The following is a 19,573-nucleotide window of genomic DNA, read 5'->3' as shown; positions in this document are numbered from 1 at the left end:
GGATTTGTAAATTTTGTTGGAAAAATGAGAAATCGCTGATCAACTTTTAACCCTTATAATTTCTTAACACAAAATAATTATGTTTCAAAAATTGTGCTGATGTAAAGTAGACATGTGGGAAATGTTATTTGGACTATTTTGTGTGACATATCTCTGATTTAAAGGCATCAAAATTAAAAGTTTGAAAATTGCAAAATATTGAAAATTTTCACCAACTTTCAGATTTTTTTCATGAATAAACCTGATTCATATCGAAATTTTTTTACCACTATCATGAAGTACAATATGTCACGAAAAAACAGTCTCCGAATCAGTGGGATCCGTTGAAGCCTTCCAGAGTTATTACCGCATAAAGTGACAGTGGTCAGAATTGTAAAAATGAGGCTCGTTCCTTAATGTACAAAGTTGCTCAGTCCTTAAAGGGATAAAAATAAAAAAATAAAACCACACCGCGGCCACAACATGCTGTCGTAGCCTTTGAGCTGTGCTCACACTTGCAGGAACGCTGAATTTTTCCTGCATTGCTTCCACAAGGGTCCAAACCAAAATACATATGTTACGGATCCGGGTGGTGGAACCTCTGTGCTGCGGTGCAAGGAGGGACCAGAGGGGCGTGACTAAGTATCTACTTGGCCTGACCAAGGTCGCACGGCGGCTCAGTCGACTCCGTGAACCAGGGAGGGACCGAGCAGAGGGACCAGGTGCCACTCTGGGACCGACCTTGTATGAGAGCAGGTGACTCCCACGGGTCAGAAGGCAGGAGCTGACGGGTACAGCGGAAGAGCACGGCAGGCAGGCTGACGGGTGGTCCGGGTAGACAGGCAGGCTGATTCGGCTGATAGCCAGACAGGTAGGCAAGCTGGCGGGCACAACAGGTAACAGGCAGGTGCTTCCAGGTAAGCAGGCAAGCGAGCACGGCAGGTAAGGGCAGGTGCTTCCAGGTAAGCAGGCAAGCCGGCACGGCAGGTAACAGGCAGGTGCTTCCAGGTAAGCAGGCGGGCAGAGCCCATAGACAGACTGGTGGACTGGACTGAAGGCAGACTGTCGGGCTGGAAAGTAGTCAGACTGGCGGACTGGACTGAAGAACAGACTGGCGGACTGGACTGACTTGCAGAGGTCCTGAGGACTGAAGCAAAGTAAGTATAACAGACAACAACGTTGCACGGGCACCTCCATATTGGAGGAGGTACCTTTTATAGAGAAAGTCATCCGACCATTGGTCGGGGACTTTTTAGGACGGCGCGCGCGGCCCCTTTATGAGGGAGGGAGCGCGTGCCCTAAGCACAGTGCCAGGGAAGCTGCGTGCACGTGTAGCAGCAGCAGCAGCAGGGAGGCCGGAAGACGTCGGAGCAGAACCGCGGCGGTAGGGGGGACGGCGTCTCAGCCTGGCAGGGGGCAGAGACGCCTATGCTACAACATAATTTCAATCTGCTCTATTTATTGTCGTTTTCTTGCTTTTTTTAGTGCATTTTCCCATTTTTTTGGGTGCAGATTTGACAGCACTTTTTAAATTATTTTTTTTGGGTGCAGAAACATTGATATTTCACATTTAAAAAATGCAATTGTGGTTTTCCATGTGTTTTTTTCTGACTTCCCATAGAATTCTGTAGGGATAATAAAACGCCCCCAAAAGTGGACAGTTCCGCAGCACAGCGGGTATGAGGCTTCATGAAATCACATCCACTGTGGTTGCATTGAGGAACACAGCAGAAAATTTACTGCCAGTATGTTATGTGTGAACACAGCCTTGAGATGCAGGGCGAAACGTGCTGTTATTCTGCACACGTCCATTTTCCAGGAGGAGCCAGCTGGTTGTGGACAGCGACAGAGCAGTGCTTGCAGTTCCTAGGAAACCGGCCTCTTCTGATAGACTGCAGAGGTAGCCGGTAATCTAGGTAACCAGCAGTATACAATAAAAAATCCCTACTTTCTTGAGAACGGAGAGGATTTTTAATAATAAATAAATAGTAACGTTCCTTATTTTTACAAGCATTTTCAATTTTATTCCTTTCAGAAGTGAGACAGCCCCCTTCAATAATAAGTCTATAAGGCCGTGTGCCCACTATGCGTTTTTTAAGCGTTTACGCAGTGGCAATTCCGCCGCAGAAATGCTTAAAAACCGCATGGTAGAAGGCCTGCCATGTTCCCCAATGATAATCCGCATGTGCTGTGCACATGCTGCGGAAATTTCCGCTGCGGATTATCATTGCAGAAAAATCCGCAGCACTACCAATTATTTTGCGTAAGCACAGTGTTTTTGCCGCCATTGACTTGCATTGGAACGCATGACATCTGCATCACTACCAATTATTTTGCGGACACGCGGCGCAATTGCCGCTATTGACTTACATTAAATTGCTTAATATCCGCATGACTAGATGTGCACATGCGGATATTAAGCGGTTCAATGTGCGGATGGTACCCGGGTCTGGAGAAGAGGAGACTCTCCTCCAGACCCGGGTACCATAGTACCTGTAAAAAAAAAAAAGAATTTAAAATAAAAAAAAAACATTATACTCACCTTCTGATGGCCCGTGGTCTTTTATCCGTACGTCTTGGCTCACCGGTGGCTCGCGATGGTGTAAAAGGACCTTCCATGACGTCATTCAGTCATGTGACAGGTCACACTACCGCTGACATCGGCGATTTTTTTACCATTTTTATTCTTTTTTTTAACTAACTTTATCACACTATATAAAATCCATGCCGGTTGCATGGATTTATATAGTGTGACCAAGTTGTCAAGCACTTTCCAAGTGATGCTTAAATTGCTTGGAAAAGCGCTTGACAACCCGCATGCAGAAATGCAAGTGAAGAACGCTTCACATCCGCATGTCCCTGGCAGGAAAAACACATGTACAATTCGCATGTACAATCCGCATGCGTTGTTTCTGCCAGGGAGATGCAGAAACGCTCAGGAAAAATCCGGAGCATTTCTGCATCATGGGCACATAGCCTAAGGCTATGTGCCCACGATGCAGAAATGCTGCATATTTGTTCAGCTTCTCCCTGGCAGGAAAAGCGCATGTGGAGTTTATATGCGTTTTTCCTGCCAGGTAGAAGCGTTTGTCAAGCGTTTTTGCATGAATTTCTGCATGCGGGTTATCAAGCGCTTTTCCAAGCGATTTTAGCATCACTTGGAAAAGTGCTTGACAACTTCGTCACACTATATAAATCCATGCAACCGGCATGGATTTATATAGTGTGACCAAGTAATAGTTAAAAAAAAAAAAAAAAATGGTAAAAAAATAAAGATTATACTTACCTTCTGATGGCCCCAGTGTCTTCTCCGCTCCGTCCGGTCTGTTGTATTGGTCGCAGTGGTGTGAAAGGACCTGCCATGACGTCATTGACTCATGTGACAGGTCACGAGACCGCCGACGTCAGCAGTCACGTGACCTGTCACATGACTAAATGACGTTATGGCAGGTCCTTTCACACCACCGCGAACCATACAACAGACCGGACGCATCGTTGAGGAGACCGGGGGCCATCGGAAGGTAAGTATAATCTTTATTTTTTATTTTAATTCATTTTTTAACAGGTTCTATGGTACCCAGGTCTGGAGGAGAGAAGATTCTCATCCAGACCTGGGTACCATTGTACCTGTGGAAAAAAGAATAAAATAAAAAATAAAGATTATATTCACCTTCTGGCGGCCCGCAGTGTGCTTGTTCTCCTTTGCCGGCAGATCGCGAAGGACTGAAGGACCTGCGGTGACCTCACAGTCATGTGACGGCAGGTCTTTCAGTAGAGATCTCCCGACAGCCAGCACAGGAGCGCAGCAAGACACCGGGGGCCATCAGAAGGTAAGTATAGATTTTTTTATTTTTTACCATTCTTTACGGTCACACTATATAAATCCATGCCGGTTGCATGAATTTATATAGTGTGACCAAGTTGTCAAGCACTTTCCAAGTGATGCTAAAATCGCTTGGAAAGCGCTTGACAACCCGCATGCGGAAATGCATGTGAAGAACGCTTCACTTCCGCATGTCCCTGGCAGGAAAAACACATGTACAATCCGCATGTACAATCCGCATGTACAATCCGCATGCGTTTTTTCTGCCAGGGAGATGCAGAAACGCTGCAGAAATTTTCTACTTCATTTCTGCATCGTGGGCACATAGCCTAAAAGGATAAGGTGACATCCGGGAATGTACATGAATAAAGCAGCTCGGTCTTAAGGAAGGCTCCCCCTAGCGGTTGGGTGGTGTAACTCTTCGTCTAGTCTCAGCACTCACACACACAGTATGTAAATAAGTCTGACGTAACGCCTTCCTATTGGTTGTTTCTGCAAACAGGGCTTTTCTGTGCGTAGAACGTTCAACGTCACGTTTCCTCGGTGCTGATTGGCTGGGGTCGCTAGTCGTCATGGTGATTGTGGCCTGGTGGACTGACGGGAACCCGTGGAGCGAATGGAGCTTGAAGAGCAGGGGAAGTCGTCTCTTCCCGGAGAGCTGGCGTTGGGGGTGCCCGAGCTGCTGAGAGTGCTGTGGGAAGAGCCCGAGAAACCCTGGAGGAGTCCCGGAGGCCGCGTCAAGTCCCACCGGCAGCATCGGTACAGGCTGTGCCCACTGGCCAGGGAGAGCTATGGTAAGCTGCTGCAGCTGTCACTGCTGGAGGTGCAGAGAATCCCTCCTATACACTGTGCAGGTTGCTCACAGGAGCTTACACTATATATACAGGACGTGTATGGGGCACTAGTCAGTGTACTGCAAACAATTACCCTGTGGAGTGGGGGGACGCCGCCTGTCAGCCGCCCTGTGCAGGGGGGGACGCCGCCTGTCAGCCGCCCTGTGCAGGTGGGAAGCCGCCCGTCAGCCGCCCTGTGCAGGGGGGGACGCCGCCCGTCAGCCGCCCTGTGCAGGGGGGACGCCGCCCGTCAGCCGCACTGTGCAGGGGGGGACGCCGCCCGTCATCCGCCCTGTGCAGGGGGGGACGCCGCCCGTCAGCCGCCCTGTGCAGGGGGGGACGCCGTCCGTCAGCCGCCCTGTGCAGGGGGGGACGCCGACTGACAGCCGCACTGTGCAGGGGGGGACGCCGACTGTCAGCCGCCCTGTGCAGGTGGGAAGCCGCCCGTCAGCCGCCCTGTGCAGGGGGGGACGCCGCCCGTCAGCCGCCCTGTGCAGGGGGGACGCCGCCCGTCAGCCGCACTGTGCAGGGGGGGACGCCGCCCGTCAGCCGCCCTGTGCAGGGGGGGACGCCGCCCGTCAGCCGCCCTGTGCAGGGGGGGATGCCGACTGTCAGCCGCCCTGTGCAGGGGGGGCGCCGCCCGTCAGCCGCCCTGTGCAGGGGGGGACACCGCCCGTCAGCCGCCCTGTGCAGGGGGGACGCCGCCCGTCAGCCGCCCTGTGCAGGGGGAACGCCGCCTGTCAGCCGCCCTGTGCAGGGGGAACGCCCTGCACTTGAGGTGGCCAGACCTGCTGTAATATATTCAGGTTTTGCTGTGGATTGACAATTGCTTTTTTTCTTTATATTCTCTCATGTGAGGCTGTATGTAATCAGCCAGTGCTGCAGCCCGTCTATTTATAAGATCAGGGAAGGTCCCAAATACAAAATGCTCCATTTATGGCAATCCGCTTGTTTTTGATTTTTGGAGGGACCTGTTACCAGATGAAAAGTAACCAGTTTTTGCACTTTTTATTCTCACTGCTCCCCTGAGTACTCAGTAGTCTATTTCCCACAGTTCTATTGCTGCTTTTTCTGTTTTTCCAAGGAGGCGGTGCTCGGTGATTATACAGAACAGCCTAACCTCCCGCCTCGCCCCTCCAGAGTCATGTCCGCCACGTTCCATTGGTGAAGACCAAGCATATCTGCACTAATAAAGAGGTTCACATTTCTGGAACTGTATGGAAGATTTAAAAAAAAAAAATACTCAAAGGAGCTGCAGAAATATTATAATTTAGAAGAAAAAAAACCTGGTTACTTTAAACCTGCTGAGAGATCCTCTTTAAATCTAGAGACACAGAGTGAATATAAGTATATATTTCCACCACCCATTAACAGTTTCATACTTTGTTAAAAAATGTATTTATCTCCTAACAGCTCTTCGCAAGTTATGAGAAGCCGTCAATGGAAATGATCTGGACATAGGTACTCCTTTACCTCAATCATCTATATACTATATATGTGCATCATTACAGCACATCTGCTTCCTCTGTGTATTTGTGGCCTTCTGTTCCTCTGATTTCTGGCTATGCTCCGGCTTAGTTACCGCCGTGATAATCCGGTAGAGCTGCAATGAGTAGTATTAAACAGTGACTAAGTACAGCGAGCCACTGATGACATGGTGGATGGCAAACTCCATCAGGTGGCTGTCAGAGAGTCCTGCCATGGTTCACACACTGATCATAATTCTATTGTAATGAAGCGGCACTAAATCGCTGAAGAAAATAGATCTTTGTCACATATTCTTGTTTAAAGGGCTGCTCCAAGGTAGGTTTTATCTCACTAATACATTAATGTACTGCACTTGGGGTGGCCAGGCCAACATTAAATGTATAAAATCCTCCTGTTTCATACCACATGATCAGGCCAGACATTGCTTCAATGTATACGAATTGGGGGTGTATATATATATATATATATATATATATATATATATATATTCATTCTGATGCGATCAGCTGCTGGAGCCTGACTGATATACGCAGCCATGTATCGTCTAGGGTAAGTGTTGTCACAGTTCCCAGAAGTTTAACTCCTCATATCCTTAAGGGAATAAAGCTTTACAGGGGTTGTGCCACGATACAACATGCTGTTAATACTGCAGACATCTTGTAATTAAATATTTTTGTAATTTAAGTGTATTAAAAATGATGCCCCATTTAAGAGATATGTACTTATGATGTTCAATATGGCGCCCTCTAGTGTTAGAAGTACTATCTGCTTTGTCCATCCATCTAACCCTCTTCTACTGGCCAGGCATGCGCAGATCCCTCTCTCTCTTTGAAATGGCGGCCTGTGCTATGCAGTAGGATCCCTCGACAAGTCAGCCAGCTGGATCTCATACAACTGACTGAAAGCTGATGTGTGCTGGGAACGTCTGAAGTGCCTATAGAGTGACGTTCCCAGCGCACACGGGCAGGAGAGTCGCCCCTTCTCACCTACCACAGCAGTTATGATGAGCAGTATTGCACCCTCATGCCCGGCTTTTTTTTTTGCAGTGGGAAATGATCAGTAAAGGCAGCGGCTTCCTTGTCTTCTTCTGCTGTCTGTGCATAGCGCAGCAATGGTGAAGAGTTTGTCCTCTGATTGCTGCACTCTGCCCAGGCAGTGACAGAGATCTTGGCTGCACTATGAAGAACACAGCTGCCAGTGCACAAACTCCTCACAACTCCCGAGCTCTGCACTGTCAGCAGCGAGTGAGACGACAAGAAAGGCGCTGCCTGCTGCACTGAATCAGCTCCGCAGGTCCCTGCCTCTCCTTTCACACCTCTCCCAATGGTCGTTACTATCGGTCTTCCTGATGCTCCTGGCTCTCCTCCAATATGTCCTCCGTTCCCCACAAGTTCTAGCCTCTTCTTCACCCTTTTCTTGGAGCCAGGAGCAGAGGCAGTGAATAGGCAGCAGCTTCTTTCCTTACTGACAGTGCGGAGTGCAGCAGTTGTGATGAGTTTGTCATCTGACTGCTGTGCTATGCCGAAGCAGAGACCGAGATCGCAGAGTTTGCTCTGCCTGTGTATGAGGACAAACTCAGCACAGCTTCTGCACTCAGAAGACAAGTAAGCCAGAGGGTTTCACTGCCTCCACAACTCTTCCACAATCCCTGCCAGTCCTCCCACAGCGGCTGCCTCCTCTTTCCCTTGCAGTTTTGTGAGAGGGGAGACAGACTTGCTGTGAGGGTTTCCCCAGTGTAATAAAAAAAAATGTCCATTAAAACAAAAAAGAATCACTATCATAAAAAATGTTACGTTTTTACAAACATTTTCTAACCCGAACTAGAGTTAGGATTTAGGGTTTTGATTGGGACTAGGATTAAGACTAGGATTAGGACTAGGATTTAGGGTTTGGATTAGGGATATAGATAGGGTTGAAGCCCCTATACACACTAGCACACTAGAGTAGGGTCATCCAAACTCACTAATATTGGCAGGATTATCCATCAGGCTAATGTGTATGGGGCCTCCTGACTATCCCCTGACAAATGATGACGCCCAGTCAGAGATCATGATTTCACCTATATAGTGCGATACTGTTGAAATTGCAGTGTATATAGTACAAGCAGACTGGAGATTTATAGGTTCAAGTCCCACGAGACTACACAATAAAGTAAGTAAAAATGTATTAGAAATTGATATGAGTTTATAGAAGTGTGAGTATGTATGTATATATAATGTAAATGTGTATATATATTTTTCTGGTACATAATATGTAGGCAGTCCTCTACTTAACGAACATTTGGCTTACACGCAACTCGTCTTTATGATAGGAAACATAAAAAAATAACTCATTGCTCACCATCCCTATGCCACCCCGCTTCCCACCGTCCAGTCCTTTTCTTTCCGCTGTTGAGCATCTCATCTCCGGTCTCTTTACTATAGGTCAGGACTTTGTCCGTCTCCAGACATCGGAGATCACGGCACAACATAAGATGTTGGCGCACGTCTTGCATTCCCAACCTTACAACACGCAGTGATCTCCGAGGACTGGATGCGGCTGTAAGTCCTGACCTATAGTGAAGAAACCAGAGGTACGGTGCACAATGGTGAATAGAAGAGGACCGGACAGCGGGGTGACTGGAGAAGTCAGCGCTCAGGTGATTTTGGAATTTTTTTTTTTTTTTTGCCGGCCATATTCTAACTTCTACAAATTGGTGTTATGAACAAACCCACAGAAGCAATCTAATTCGTAACCTGGGACTGTGTGTGTCACTACATGATGGCACTTATTTTATTGTTGGACTACCAACCTGGCCACTGGACCAGAGTCCTATCATCCTTTTTGCTCATGTATAGAGAGAGACAGAGAGAGACGCATAGAGAGTTTTCGGGAGGGGAAATAATGAGCGCAAACACCGTTTTTAGGGAGATAAAAAGGTTTTCTGTCAAGTTGTAATGTCGTATAGTGTTAATTATTTGAGTTATCCAAACTAAACATTTTCTGTGAACATTTATACCTGTTAAGGAGCTTTAAGCAGCAAAGTGTGTGGTGGCACAACCCCTTTAAGTGTTATATATATATACACATACAGTACAGGCCAAAAGTTTGGACACACCTTCTCATTTAAAGCTTTTTCTATATTTTCAGTGCTAGTGCACAGTTCTCTGCACTGTTCACGGCTGTCTGCGAGGTCTCTGTGTGTGAGTGGAGCTCACGCTGTAGTGTGTTCTGCAGCCACGTCCGGTTGTAGTCCGCTCAGCGTGCGTCACTGTCTCATACATTGCTCATTTTTCTTGATTTCTCCTATTAGTGTGGTTCCATCCGTATCCAGCTAGATTGCTTCCAAAAACACTATATAGGAGTAGATAGAGGAGCCTTTCTGCAGCCTTGTGCCCTGCAGCCCCAGCCAGATTAGTATTAGCATATTTTTTGTAGCCTCATCTATTGAATTGTGGGTTACCTTCCTGCATTGTAATAGCTACAAAAAGTCTGTGATACTATCGGTTTTACATCTTTGGGCACATCCAGTGTCTTTTTGTGAAAAAAAATGTAAATAAAGTTCACCAAACACTCCACTTTACAGTTGTGTAGGCCACATTAGCTCATATTAAAGTCTAGTCCACACTTTAGAAAATTAGTGTTTCTTATTCCTGTTAGCAGCTGTTCAGGTATAAGCACACTAAGCCCTTAGTACTTTTCTGCCTATCTTTATCAGTCTACCAAGATGAAGAAGGCAAGGAGTAAGGCGCATGAGCGTGGAGTTTCTGCAGGGAGAGGACGTGGGGATTCTGTGCCTGCTGCGGGCACCAGTGACTCAGCATCCCCCAGTTTTACCAGGCAACAGTCCTTTATGCGCAGCTTTGTAGGAGGTCGCTCTACCCCACTGCTGCGGGAGGACCAAATTGAAGCCGTTGTCGGATGGATGGCAGCTAACGCATCGACTTCAATTAGTTCCAGATCCTCTCAGGTCCTGAGCACTGAAGAGCACCCATCTGTCTCTTCACCACCTGCCAAATTGCCCAGGCAGTCAGAGAGCCCTGGACAGGAGCCATCTCTACTTCTGTTCTCTGAATCTCTTGGCTTGGAAAGAGGGGGCCAGCCAAGCAAAATTCTAGAATTAGAAGAAGAGGTAGTATGCAGTGATGCGCAACTGCTTTGTCTCTCTGAATCTGAAGAGGCGGGAGGGCCAGTGCCTATGGTCAGCACACCTCAGTACGCATCTGATGATGAGACTCAGGTGCCACTTTCTGGTACGTACTGTGCTCTCGAGACTACCCAGGAGAAGCAGTTGTTTCAAGAGGGTTGTGTAGATGATGAGGTCCTTGACCCATCATGGCGTGAGGTACAGGAAGGTGGTGGGAGCAGCTCTGAGGAAGAGATTCCCCGAACGGCCCAGAAAGGAGGGAGAGGGAGGGGGCAGACTTGGTTGCCTATAGCCTCCACTTCGGCACCCATTAGGAGCATGCATCTTCCAAAACCCAAAACTGGTGCTCCCAACACTTGCAGTGCCTGGTCCTTTTTTGACACAGTTGCAGATGACATTTGCTTTGTCAATTGCAAGCTGTGTAATCAGAAAGTGAAAAGAGGGAAAAGTGTCAGCAACCTCAATACCACAAATATGTGGAAACATGTGCGGACCAAGCACGTGGTGGAGTTACAAAAATACACTGAAGACCTAGGCCAACCTACAGCGCCACCTACCACCTCTTCAGCTCGTGTTGTAGCCTCTTCCTCCAGCTCACACACAGCTGGTTCGGCTTCCTCACAGGATCGCCATGGAAGAACCTCTGGCACTGTTGTACAGAGACACAGTGTCATTCCACACACAGCACCACGTTCCCTGTCATCCTCACACTCCCAGGCCAGTCTACAGCCATCGTTAGCACAGGCATGGGAGAAAAGGCGCCCATACTCGGCAAACCACCCCATAGCACAGGCTCTGAATGCTGGCATTGCAAAACTACTGTCCCTTGAAATGCTATCATTCAGGCTGGTGGAGACTGACACCTTCCGTAACTTGATGGCATTGGCAGTCCCACAATACAACGTGCCCAGCCGCTTTTATTTCAGCAGGCAAGCCGTCCCTGCCCTGCAACAGCATGTGGAGGGAAAAATTAAACATGCGCTACAAAACGCCGTCAGTAGCAAGGTCCACCTGACCACCGATGCGTGGACAGGGACGATACCTTTCCCTCACTGCCCATTGGGTAAATGTTGTGGAGCCGGGTACTGATCTTGAGAGTGGCGCTGTACGTGTTCTGCCAACTCCAAGGATTGCAGGAATCCAGTCTGTAGACATTGACTCCTCCTCGTACTCCAGTTACTCTGAATCAGCGCTGCAGGAGCCGTCACGGTCTACCTCCACATCGACCCGTGAACACCTGTTACGACCGATATGAGCACAGCCGTGGCCAAACGTCAACAGGCCGTATTGAAATTAATTTCTTTGGGGAATCGAAGCCACACAGCGCAGGAGCTCTTGAATGCCATCAAGCAGCCGAGCGACGTGTGGTTTGTGCCAGCGAATCTCCAGCCAGGCATGGTAGTATGTGACAATGGCCGAAATCTGGTGGCAGCTCTGGGCCTAGGCAACCTCACTCACATCCCATGTCTGGCACATGTGCTCAACTTGGTCGTGCAGAGTTTTTTGAGGGACTATCTGGATCTTGATGCACTGCTGCACAAGGTCCGCATAGAGTGCGCTCACTTGCGGCGTTCCAGCATCGCAAGATCGTGCATTGCAGCTCTGCAGCGCCGATTACGCCTTCCAGAACATCGCATCATATGTGACCTACCCACCAGGTGGAATTCAACGTTACATATGTTGGAGAGGTTGTGTGAGCAGCAGGCAGCAGTAATGGAGTACCAGCTGCAGCAGGCGCAAACAAGTCGCACTGCGCGCCGTTCACACTTCACCACCACTGAGTGGGCCTCTATGAAGGACATCTGCCATGTTTTACGTGCCTTCGATTATTCCATGCAGATGATGCACTAGTCAGCGTGACTATCCTCCTTATCTGCCTGCTTGAAAAAACACTGCAAGCACTAAGGGAGGAGGTTTTGGAAGAGGTGCAGGATGAGGAGTCACAAATGCCATCTGCTTCTGTACAGTCTGCGCAACGTGGTTCCTCACAAAGGCCTAGGCAGGGGACACTTTGTGAGGAGGATGAGGAGGAGTCAATGGAGGAGGAAGACATCTCTCCAGAGGAATGGAGGTACACAATGCTCTAGTAGTCAGTATCTAGAGCGAGGGTGGGGTGATGCAGAGCAGGCAGAGATCACGCCTCAAGCAGGGGACAGCGTTTCTTGGCCAGTTGGCAGTCTGCAGCACATGGTTGATTTCATGCTGTAGTGCCTGAGAAACGACCGCCGCATCGCCCACAATCTCAACACGGCTGATTATTAGGTGTCCACCCTCCTAGATCCTCGCTACCGGGACAACTTACAAAGCCTCATAACACCGTTGAACCGGGAGCGTAAAATGCGGGAGTACCAAGACACACTGGTGCATTCCATCATGTTCTCCATTCCACCCGAGAGCAGTGCTGCTAGTGCTTTACAAAGCAGCTCAGTGCGTCAAGGCAGTGGAGGAAGCTCTGCACAAAGAGGGAGCAGAAGCAGCGCCTCAGCACAAGGCAAGACCAGTATGGCCCAAATGTGGCAAAGTTTTGTGTCCCCGCCACAAATGTCTACACCATCACAGACGGCTCCAGTCAGCAGGAGGCAACGTTTCCGTCAGATGGTGACAGACTACATGTCTTGCCCTCTCAGTGTACTCCCAGATGGCTCTTCCCCCTTCAAGTTTTGGGTCTCTAAGCTGGATACATGGCCAGAGCTTAGCCAGTATGCATTGGAGGTGCTGGCTTGCCCTGCTGCTAGTGTATTATCGGAACGCGTCTTTAGTGCCGCAGGTGGTGTACTAACAGACCGTCGCATGCGACTATCCTCCGATAACGTTGACCGGCTTACTTTTCTGAAAATGAACAAGGCCTTTATCTCGCATGACTTTGCCAGTCCTCTTCCAGATTAAATAATTGGTTGTCAACAGTATCCAGGTCTCCTGTTGTGTTCATGTTTCTACCACCTGAAATGTAATCCCTGGGCTCCAACACCGCTAGTTGCTGCTCAGAAGTGCTGTCTGCATAGTCAACATTTCTCCAGTATTATTGGGGTTCAGTAACGTCAGCTGATCCCCTGCTGTGTGTCCGGCAATTTCTCCTGCTCTGTCCACATTGTCACTAACACTGATTTTAAAGTTGCTCCAATTAGGCCTCTGTCTGGCTCCTCTCTGTTTTCAGTATTTACCCTGGGTTCCAGCACCGCCAGCTGTTTCCCTGCAGTGTCTTTGGCACCGGTACTCCCTCCAGCCCACCTTCTGCTACCCATCCAGGTTCCAGTACCGTCAGCTGGTTCCAGGCAGTGCCTCAGCCTTCTTGTACCTTCTGCTACATTTCCAAGTTCAAGCTTTTTGAAATGGTTTTTGGTAATCACTCTGGATCTCCCTGACGAGGACCCCGAAGACGAGGACCCTGAAGACCACCCCGAAGACGACGAGGATCCCCAAGACGACCCCGAAGACCACCCCGAAGACGACGACCCTGAAGACGACGACCCTGAAGACCACCCCGAATATGAGGACCCCGAAGACGGCGACCCTGAAGACCACCCCAAAGAAGACCAAGAAGATGACCCTGAAGAAGATGACCAAGAGGACAGAGAACAAGAAGACAACCACCAAGATACAGAAGAACAAGAGACAGAAGACCAAGAAGCAGAAGAACAAGAAGCTGCAGAACAAAAAGCAGAACATTAAGCATAAGACTAAAAATCAGAGCAAAAGATATTATCTAAATTATAAGCAGAAGAAGACTAAGCAGTGTATGGGGTGAGTCTGTTCCTCCTCATGGTGCCCCTGGAAAAGACCTGCTGCTGCAGGCCAAACTGAACGCGGACAAATCCTGTTGTAAATCTTTTGTGACAGGCAGAACGGAAGGTGTAATCTTCAAACTTTCATAGATAACAATTACAGCAATGCCGGTCACAAATAAGAATATGATGAAGTAGAATATGAAGAAGAAGAATAGTTGAATAAGAAGAATATGAAGAATGTGAAAAAAAAGAATAATAGGAAGAAGGTGAAGAAGAAGAAGATGAATAAGGTGAAGAAGAAGTTGATGAAAAAGATGCTGCTGCTGAGGATGATGAAGGAGAAAGTGTGGGAGAAGTAAAAAAGAAGGTGAAGAGCATGGAAGTAATGAAACATAAATATCTGACAAAATATAAAAAAGCTTAACATAGTCAATATCTTTGTAATTCCGAACGTCTTAAAAAAAATATTAATTCCTGCTATTCCATTTGATTGGGCTAAACCTCTATGCCTTTAATGTCTCCTCCACCTCCCCCAATACATTCTACATTATTCTTAGTTGTTTTCCTTCATGTAGAATTAACCTACAAGGAAAGAAAGGGTTTATTTTCATTCCGATATTTGTGTCCCATTGACTTGCATTGGTTTCCGGTATCGGAATCGGCGATATCCGATATTTTTTGGGTATCGGGCTGATCTAATCCGATCCGATATTTCTCGATATCGGAAGGTATAGCTCAACACTAGTAATAAACGCTCAGTACTGCTACATAAAAATCTTAAAATATTTGCAACAGAGTCGATGGGATGTCAAGATTAGATTACCAGGGGGTGTGGCCTGCAAGACAAGGTGGCAGCAGCTTAACTGCATAGCTCCAGCCAGCCAGGATTAAAACCAGCAAAAAGCAGCACACAGCATCGTCCTACAGCCTATTACCTAACAGCCAGTGGCGGCAGAACACCCAGGGCCCATGATGACCAGGGGAAGGTCTCAAAAAAGAGGATCCCCGGCAAGATTGGAGGCTTTCTTCCAGAGGGGACAAACAACAAGAACAGTGAGTAAGATGGCACCTGCCTCTCCTGCAACTTCTTCACACTCCTCAGGGGGAGAGGAAGCAGAGAATGTGAAACACAGCAGCAGGGATAATGAGCCCACAGCACCAATGACAAGGGCAGATATGCAAGAATTTCTGGCTGCAATTCGCTCCTCCATGAGGGAAGATATGCAGGCAATGTTGCAGGAGATAAAATGGGAGATTACTTCCATAGGGGATCGCACTTCCCACATTGAAAACAAAATGGAAGAATATGCCAGAACGATCAATGCCTTGGTAGATGAAAATGAGGCACTCAGGGAAGAGATGTCTCGAGTCACTGATAAAGTTTATGACTTAGAAGATAGATCCAGACGTAACAATGTGAGGCTTAGGGGAATCCCTGAAGAAGTGCCAGATAAGGATCTCTCTGAGTTCATGCGACGCTTCCTGGTGGCTGTATTACCTGAGGTTGCCCCTAATGAATTAATGGTGGACAGGATTCACAGAACACCGAAGCCCAGACACGTAGATCCTACCCTGCCTAGAGATACCTTGGCACGCATTCATTTCTTCACTACGAAGGACATGTTCCTATACCAATTAAGGAAAACCCCCAGGCTGCCTGAGGAATTTCAAAATCTGCAGGTCTTTCCAGATATTTCTGCGGCTACCCTGGCAAAGAGAAGAGAATTTGCCCATGTGTGCAGGGCATTGAGAGAGGCCGGCATACGGTATAGATGGGGATTCAACCCAGTAAAACTACTAATACTCCGTGACAGTGGCGTGGTAGCGTGTTTTACCCCTAAACAAGATTGGTTTCCTGGAAGATTGCCTATGTTCCTAGACAACCTGCTAAGGGCAAGAAAATTGCGTAGAAATGGGTATCGACCTGAAAGAAAGGCGAGGACGCTATCCTGGCTGAGATGGAGCTGTTAGAGGATTGCTGACCTTTTTTTTTTCCCTTTGTTCTTGTTGTTCGGCGGAAGCCTTCTAGTTGGTGATCCTCTGGACTGTGAGAAATCTTGCTGAGTGACAGCGAGATTTGAAAATCTCACGGGACCCCGTGGTCAGATTTATGTCTGAAGAATTTACTTTTTTGACTGAAGTTTTCTCTGTTTTTTTCTGCGGACTTTTTTCCGCTGTGTTTTTTCCTTCTTTTTACTGTTTTTATTTTTTTTCCAATTTAACTTGAGGTATATTTCCCCTATTGATGTAACTGCTGATCGTTCTAAGAACATATGTGCTTTTTTCAGTGAATGGCTCATGAGGGGTAGTGTTGGGTGGGTTGGGTTGGGGTGGGGGAGGGGGAGGGGGGAGAGAAAAATTGGATTTTTGTATGCGGCTCATAATTTCCTCCTTTATGTGTAACTATGAGTATACAATTTCTCTCGTTGAATGTGAAAGGGTTAAATTCACCTGCCAAACGCTCTATGTTGTGAAGGGAGGTGAGGAAATCGAAGGCAGACATTGTGTGTCTGCAGGAGACGCATTTATTGGCAGCTGATAATCATAGATTGCATCAGGCACAATTCCCCCATATATTCTTTGCAAATGCCCAGACTAAGACAGCAGGAATCTGTATTATGATAAAAAATTCGGTGGCCTTCCAGAACATTCAGATGTGTGCAGACCCCATGGGTAGATACTTGGTGTTGGTGTGTACATTGAATGGGACCCCTCATACGATTTCAGCACTATACGCCCCAAATTCTGCCCAGCTCCCATTTGTGCGAAAAGTCCTCTCTACCATTTCAACACTTAAACAAGGGGAGGTTATTGTATGCAGGGATTTTAACATGCCAATGGATGGTACTTTAGACTGCTCATCTAGATTGGGTCGCCCTCGGAGAGAATTGGGCAAGTTGGTCCATGAATTTGGTCTGCACGATTTTTGGAGATACTCTCATGTCAGTGAAAGGGACTATACTTTTCATTCTCTCCGACATGGGTCACATAGTAGGATTGACTTACTCCTAGTAGACAATAGAGCTCTCAATAGATGTATATCTGCGGAGGTTGGAACGATTACGTGGTCTGACCACGCACCGATCTACCCGTGTACATCTTGCGCACCAATTCAACCCAACACCACACTGGCGACTAAACACCTCTTTATTATTGAATGACTCTATAATGACAAAAGCAACAGCAGAATTGACATCTTATTTTGAATTAAATGACAATGGCACAGTTTCCAACGAGACTTTATGGACAGCGCACAAAGCGGTGATACTGGGAGTCTTCTTACAACAAGCGTCACAATTGAAAAGAAAGAGGAAGCAACATAGGAATGACCTCCTGACTGAGTTGAAAAAGCTAGAAATATTAAATAAAACCTCCCCCTCACCGGCTACCACTGAGGCCATATATCAGCTCAGATTTAAACTGCGCTCTGATATGCTGGCAGTATATGAATATAACCTCCGCAAGTTCCAACTTAGTCACTACGCCATGGGAGATAGGCCGGGAGCCGTTTTGGCCAGGCGGGTCAAGAAAAGGGCTGCAAAATCCAGAATAGATCATCTATGGGACTCGAAAGGGTTGATAGCCAGAAGTCCGAAGGACATAGCTACAGTCTTTGCTGCATACTATAGATCTTTATATAACCTAAAAGATGATGTTGATACCCCACAGCCACAACAGATATTGATCAATATTTGAGTGATTTGAAGCTCCCGAAGGTTTCCCGGGAACAGTTACAAATATTGAATGCCCCCTTCACAGAAGTAGAACTGAAAGATGTTATTAATTCATCCAAATGTCACAAGACCCCTGGCCCAGACGGCATGGCTAATGAGTACTATCGTGGTTTCCAAAAAATTCTTACCCCATACCTTATCAGGTTATATAATACCTGGAGAGACTCGGGAAAGGTAGCAGTACCTAATTTGGAGGCTACGATCGTCAAATTGCCTTAGCCTAGAAAGACCCCCGATTCTCCAGGTAATTTTAGACCAATAGCACTTTTGAATAGTGATGTAAAGATCTTTACCAAGCTCTTTGGCTGTTAGACTAAATCGTGTCGTTCCTTCCCTGTTATCCTCGGATCAAGGTGGTTTTGTAGCTGGTAGGGAAGCTAAAGATGGTACGAGGAGGATGTTGGATCTGATCAGATCAGAGTGGCAGAGTTGAGCGACCTCCCCAGTGCACTCCTGTCGCTAGATGCTGAGAAAGCGTTTGATAGGGTGCACTGGGGATACCTTAAAAGTGTTTTGCTTAAATTTGGACTAAAAGGACCTATTCTGTCTGCTATTAACGCATTGTACTCCACTCCTTCCGCTAAGGTTTTGACGTCTGGTTTCCTCTCTGAATCCTTCCCCATAACAAATGGGACATGGCAGGGCTGCCCCTTATCTCCAGTCATATTTGCTTTATGTATGGAGCCCTTGGCTGAAAAGATTAGAAATAACTCAGAGATTTCGGGCATCTCGGTGGGGGGGGTCCTCCCACAAAATCGGTCTTTATGCAGACGATGTGGTTATCCCGTGCACTGATCTGGACAGGTCCTTCTCTGCCATTATGTCCGATCTCAAAACGTTTACGAACATCTCGTATTATAAACTGAATGTAGCTAAGATGGTTGTCCTGCCGATTTTTGTTCCGTTGTCACTTAGGCAAAGACTGGAAGGGGCATACCCTTTTCAGTGGGCGCAGGAAGGAATGACGTATTTGAGTATCAGCTTAACCCTTTCAAAACAATTAGTGGAAGTAAATTTTACTAGACTGATAAATACGGTGCGGGAGGAGCTGGCGGTATTACAAAACGTTGTTGCATCGTGGATAGCCAGGATAAATATTTTTAAATTGAAGGTCCTTCCAAAAATGTTATACTATTTTAGGTGTATCCCAATTAAAATCCCTTCTAAAATCATAAATACCCTTCAAAGACTGGCTAATAATTACGTTTGTGACAATAGGAGACCGAGGGTGTCTGGTAGACTTTTGTATTATCCATATGACATGGGAGGGATGGGCATGCCCAATCTCATAGCCTACTATACAGCGGCGGTCTTGACGGGAATCAGGGACTGGTGGAACATGGACAGTGGCCACAAATGGTTGCAAATAGAGTACTTACTTGCCCGAAACCATTCTACCAGATTGATATTGGAGACAGAAATAGTGAAGCGAAGCACTATGGTCGCCGTGTTACCAACATCGGAGGCTACTATGCATTGTTGGAGGAATTTGGCATCCAAACTGCTGTTACTCCCCAGGACTGAGATCTCTTTACGAGCTCTAGAATATCATATTCCATATATTAACCTTCAACGTTGGGTGACAGCTGGAGTTCAATCGCTAGCAGACCTGTTGGAGGACAATGTAATAATTCCTTTTGATAAACTAGTTATGAGATTCCCGGACCTACGGCCCTTGTTTTACCAGTATTGCCAAATAAGGCATTTACTTCACTCTACACAGACATCCCCCTTTTTTATTCTACCTAAGGATAAAAGAGCTATGGGTTATTTTCTCCACTCTAAGACCGGTTCTAAGGGGGTTTCTGTACTTTATAGGGCTCTAAGCGACCCAGATCTGGACGATAAATTGACGTATATGACTC

General features: G+C 47.2%; 1 protein-coding gene across 5 annotated transcripts in view; it reads left to right on the top strand.

Annotated features, from left to right (window-relative positions):
* LOC141157322 (microtubule-associated serine/threonine-protein kinase 3-like) overlaps positions 1 to 19,573 on the top strand; it is a 490,040-nt gene that overhangs the window by 151,849 nt on the left and 318,618 nt on the right. For all 5 annotated transcript variants that reach the window (XM_073644404.1, XM_073644408.1, XM_073644401.1 and 2 more), the window contains 2 exons: positions 4,305 to 4,596; positions 6,049 to 6,096. The gene's annotated coding sequence lies outside the window, so the exon portion shown is untranslated. The remainder of the gene's footprint in view (positions 1 to 4,304; positions 4,597 to 6,048; positions 6,097 to 19,573) is intronic.

The sequence above is a fragment of the Phyllobates terribilis genome, unplaced genomic scaffold (genome assembly GCF_046119375.1).
Source record: "Phyllobates terribilis strain yellow unplaced genomic scaffold, ASM4611937v1 Scaffold_8__6_contigs__length_399053987, whole genome shotgun sequence".
Taxonomy (NCBI): Eukaryota; Metazoa; Chordata; class Amphibia; order Anura; family Dendrobatidae; genus Phyllobates; species Phyllobates terribilis.
Note: the sequence above shows the minus strand (reverse complement) of the source record. Positions and strands in the feature narration are given on the sequence as shown.